The following is a 5859-nucleotide window of genomic DNA, read 5'->3' on the forward strand; positions in this document are numbered from 1 at the left end:
TTCGATTACTATATAATATACTCAACAAACATACTCAAACGTCAAATAGCCAATTCCTTACACGAGTAAGTCAAAAAAGTATATGTAACTTCATCATCCACACACACCGTAAATAAATAAATACCACCAAATACACACACATATATATATATATATATATATATATATCATTTGTATATATATATATCTATATATATACAAATGATAATCGTAACTAGAATAAGATTAATAATTTAAATTGTATAAAAATACGCAATTATTTTATACTCTTTAGTGTACATTATGTCTATTGTTTTAGAATAGTGTTTTTGAAGGCGGTTTTTTTTTTATTTTATGATTTTTAGTGAATTTGAAGTACACTATCTAACAATTTGTCTAAATATTTGTAAATATACTAAATTTTTCAATGCAGCAATGAACGTAAGTACTTTGCAATTTTATTACAGACAGTGTTCCGTTAATTTGTCATGGATCCCGTTATCAGAACCTAACCAAACTCTCATCAAACTATCTTTGAAGTATATGCTATCCAATAAAAAAGAATCATCGAAATCGGTTGGCGCGATTATGAATTCGTAAATTTATTATGCACTTTGCTATACGTATGTATAGCAAAATTTAAGACTTTTATGATTTTCTCATGGATTCCACTGTCAGATCTGAACCAAATGATGGAACCATTCGGGAAGCACTAGCTTTCAAATAAAAAAAGAATTATCAAAATCGGTTCACACAGTCGAGTTTTGGGGTAACAAACATAAAAAAAATACCGACGAATTGAGAACCTCCTCCTTTTTTGAAGTTGTTTAAAAACAAGAGTTATTGAGTACAGTCATGGCCGACCACTACTGTATCAACAATAATAGTAGGCCATGGTACAGTGGATGCATCAATCCACAGACACCGTAAATAAATAAAGGTATTTATCGTACATTTTATTAGCAATTATACAAAATATAATTTTTAATTTTAAAACCATGAAGCAGAGTTTCCGGCTACAGGATTATACTGCCACCGCAAGTAGCGCCCGTTCACTAGCATGACGCATGGACCAGCCTCAACCATATTTTAGGGAAGGGAACGACCCGTCCCATATCGCCGCCACAAGCAGTGACATTTAAGCGAGCATGAGGAAAACTGTCACAAGAACTCAACCAAATAACAAAAAACAAGAATGTTCATTTACAATATATTCAACAACAATCACTAAACACCTCTACAATACAATTTGACCATTTTGCTTATAGTATAATTATTCATAATTATAAATACTATTACTATATTTAATTAAGGGTAATTAAAGCTCAAATCTTTTAGAGCAATTCATACCCAAGCTTTCTTATCATGTAAATAATCCTTTAAATTGTAATACGATTTTTCCATAAGTTTATGTTTAAAATAGGCTCTGAACTTGTTGAGGGACATTTCCATTATGTTCTCAGGAAGCTTATTATAAAATCTAACGCAATTACCGATAAATGACTTGTCGAGTTTACTATGCCTAGAAGTGGGCATTAACAGTTTATTTTTGTTTCTAGTATTAAAATTATGTTTTTCATATACCTTTTGAAATTTTTTGGCATTTTTAGGAAGGATTTTTATTAAGGATTGGTCTCCACTGCACTCAACTAGATACTGCAGGCGTAGTCGCAAAATGCAGCAACTAATACTATGCCCAAGTGGGCGTAATCGAACCAGTCGCGAACAATGTGTGACGTTGACGTGCCACATGTTTTGTTTAACTTTGATAATAATTGAAACAAAAATGCCGGTAGTAAAATTTTCTAAAAATAATATTGCAAGAAATGAGAAAGACATTGGGATCACATATCATCAGTAAGTATTTTGAATTTTATTAATTTCAATGTAACATAACACGAAGCGTATGTTACAAAATTTGAAAGATGCCACGTACACAAGCATCTAATATTTGCCGTAATAAAAAAGCTATTGTTCTTAGGTAATGCGGTATCTAGTTGGAGCGCAACGGAGACGAATCCTTAATCTTAGCTCTTGCCGTTAATTATCATAATATAATCAATGTTCTTAACAGAGTATAGGAAAAATATTGTATAATTTATTATAAAGAGGGCAAAAAAAGAATGCTGGAGAGAGTTTTTTGGGCTGCTTCTTCTCCCTTCGAGCGCTATTTATTTCCGACGCGGTGGTACATTCAAGTGACATCAAAAAGAATTCCAAAGGAATCAATTTTGTGAAAATCAATGCATTTATGCCTTTTAATGCTTCCTATCCCGCCACTTATAAGCAGCTATTCTGATTGGTGATTTCGCCTCTTATCAATATTGGTTCCGTGCCTCGTTACTGATGGAAATTGCTCGCCTGACCTCGGAAACTGTTCTCGACTGGATAATTCAGCCATTGCGAGCCATTTATACTAACTTATCTGATGAATCGATTCGAAATAGCGCTGAACTGCCGGCTGCTTATAAGATTTTAAATAATTTAAATATTGAATGGAAAATCTAGATGTAAAGAAAGGCCAGTGGGAGGCTCTTTTGCACAGGATGCCGGCTAGATTATGGGTACCACAATGGCGCATATTTCTGCCGTGAAGCAGTAATGAGTAAGCATTATTGTGTTTCGGTGTGAAGGGCGCCGTAGCTGACATTACTGGGCAAATGAGACTTAACATCTTATGTGGCAAGGTAACGAGGTGCAATGCCACTTAGAAATTTTATGTTTTAACCGACTTCAAACAATGACAATGAATTATTCCTGGTGGATCTTCTCTCCTGGGAGTGTCTCGCGGAGTCCCCTCGGTGTCTTAGATAACATAGTTATGGTCAAATAATTGTCGTACTCGAATAGAATGATCAATCAATCTCCATATAGTTACGATTATTGTAATTTTTGGAGTCGGTGTCATCCAAGATAGGTTTGTAACTACATACATATTGTTATAGTGAGATGTGCTTGAGTCGTGAGGAGGTGAGAGGCGAGAGCAGGTCGCGGCGGAAGGACACAGATTCCAAAAATAACAATAATCGTAACTAGAATTGGATTAATTAATTAGATTGTATTAATTAATACGCAATTATTTTTATACTTTTTAGTGCATATTATATCTACTGTTTTGGAATAGTGTTTTGAAGTCAGTTGTTTTTTTGTTAAAGCGAGCGACACTGCGTTGTTATGCGCAGGGCGTATCAATGACCATCAACTGAACGTCCTGATCGTCTCGTCCCTTATTTTCATAAAAACAGGCACGCCTCACATTCTAATTATATCGCGGAGAGAACATATATAAAAACAATAAAAAGTACATGGTGTCGTTTTGTACGATGGTTATTTTTTACTACATATTTTTATTGTTTTTTTTTAATATTCATAGATAAGGTTCTTATCCTTAAAAAACACGTGAAATGTTTTTTAAGAGTACAGTAAGTAGTAAATATCGCAATCGTACTACTTATTTTTCACCACCATCAATCAACTCTTTTAACTTTAAAACTTGCATAGTTATCAACAATAGATCGCAATACAATGTCTTCAATATTTATTTATTTATTAATTTATTATATACAGACACTTTATCACATAATATTACATCATATTTGGTCCCTACACTAGGCGTAGCCTGTCCTGTAGGCAACCAATTTACATTCTATGGTTAACAATATGAACCGAAAGGCCAAAAATTGCACTCTGTATGTGTGTGTGTGTCTCTGGGTGTGAGTGTGCGTGTGTGTGTGTATGTGTGTGTGTGTGTGGGTGGGTGTGAGTGAGTGTGAGTATCTAATTAATCATGTTACAAAGTATTAACATTACATGAATGCAAAGCTATCACTTTAAGAATAGCTTCCATTTCTGCATAAGTGAGTGTGTGTAACCATCTCTGTATTTTATATTTGACCTGATGGACCGAGCAATTTTTAATAGAACATTTTAAATTTACCTTGTTGTATATATATAGGTATGTAAGAATGGACTAAATCTACTTGCAAATGTTGTATTTATTACTGGTGTTGGAATTTTGTACGAACGACTATCTACAAGGTTTTTATAATCAGGCAAATTCAAGACCTCCTTATGCATGCTTGTCATAACACGCAAGATAAATATACCTTGGACAGAAAGAAGTTCAATATTCATTGCTTGGCTAGACTAAAATCTAGTATCCCAACCACTATCACCAGAATTTAAAAAAATACTAAAATAAGCCTTTATCTTATTTTTACCAACTTAATTAGTCTTATAAATAAAACTTAAATCAACGTAACTTGTAATTTGTCTTTCGAAGGACTTTCACTATATTCGGTCTTTAGCTACTCTTATCCAGTCTGGTCCTGAAAAATAAACATATTTAATTAATAATATTAAGAATGATTAGCAATAATTAATAAACATTTTGATGCTGTTTTGAGACTTATAATAATTCATTTATTTAATCAGACAACTATGATAATTATACAAATGATTTAAGTTTTCTTTAGTGTTAATTCCGCCAATATTTGTTTTTAAAACAATTCGACACGTGTTTCGCTTCTACAGGAGGCATCCTCAGGACGTGTTGTCTCGCCAAAATCTGGCAGTGCCAGATTTTGTTTTTTTAGCTATGATAATATTGACACACTCTCACACAAATTATTATCTTGTCCCAAACTAAGCATAGCCTATGGGTACAAGACGACGATATATTTAATACAATATACTAACTTAAACATAAATAAATATAAATACACATTCATGACTCGGAAACAAACATTCATATTCATCTTATAAATGTTTACACCTACCGGGATTCGAACCTGGGACCTCTAGCTCAGTAGGCAGGGTCACTAACCACTGGGCTATAGGGGTCGTCATCCAGGATCCATTTACTGTTAATGACAATTAATACTTATCTATTATTAGTACTTAAACATTAGTAACAAAATACTTAAGCTACGTGATTAAAAAGAATATTCTAGAATCGCCAAATGCCAAAAGAGTTATCTTTATCAAAAAGGCTTTGACCTTTTTATTTGGAACATACCAATTATCATTTGATTTCTTTGTAGCTAACCTGGTAATTTAACCTGGCTACGCTTAAATGTCTTGTATGATGATATTTTTATATTCGGGGTTTAAGCATGAAATTTCCGTTTTCTACTGAGAAATTCAAGTATTTTTGAAAGGTAAATTTTTATACTCTAGGTTTCTATACATTTTTGGAATCCCACGGGACGGTCATTTATACGTTTTTTCAAAGTCAAAAGTCAAACCGCTTTTTACCCTTAATCCCCCCTTTTCGAGTTCCCGACCTCAGATCGCCCCTAATTTCTTTATTCGTGAATTTTTTTTATATTCTCTTCCATTTCTATTGGGTTTTTTCTTCTCTATTATTTATTGGGTTTATTCTATTAATTTTATTCGTTTCAAAAAATATCGATGCTGGTCTAATGTGGCACGTCTACGTTACACATTATTCGAACTGGCTCGAGTACGCCCACTTGGGCGCAGTATTAGTTGCCGCACTTTGCGACTACGCCTGCGATATTTAGTTGGAGCGCAGACCAATTTCTAATTTACTTATATGGTTATACTTGCAGTGTCATTTTACTATTTTCACTATGAGAAGTCTTTGAAAACCGTAGTCAGAAAAATCGTTTAGAAGTGCATAGGGGACAAACACGACGACAAATCGTTTTTATTAATCATATTTATTACTATCACATGAAGAAATGAAATACGTAGCAGTTATCTGTTGCCACAAAGTTCACGCGATGCAAATGAAATAATACTATGTATATTGATTTAGTACTGTATTTAACGACGTGCCTGAGACCTGCTTTGTAATAATTGATCACTTCATTCCTTGGATTAGAATCAAGTTGCGCTAGCGACGGTGTTTTCCAC

This window comes from Leptidea sinapis, chromosome 12 (assembly GCF_905404315.1).
Source record: "Leptidea sinapis chromosome 12, ilLepSina1.1, whole genome shotgun sequence".
In the NCBI taxonomy this organism is placed as follows: Eukaryota; Metazoa; Arthropoda; class Insecta; order Lepidoptera; family Pieridae; genus Leptidea; species Leptidea sinapis.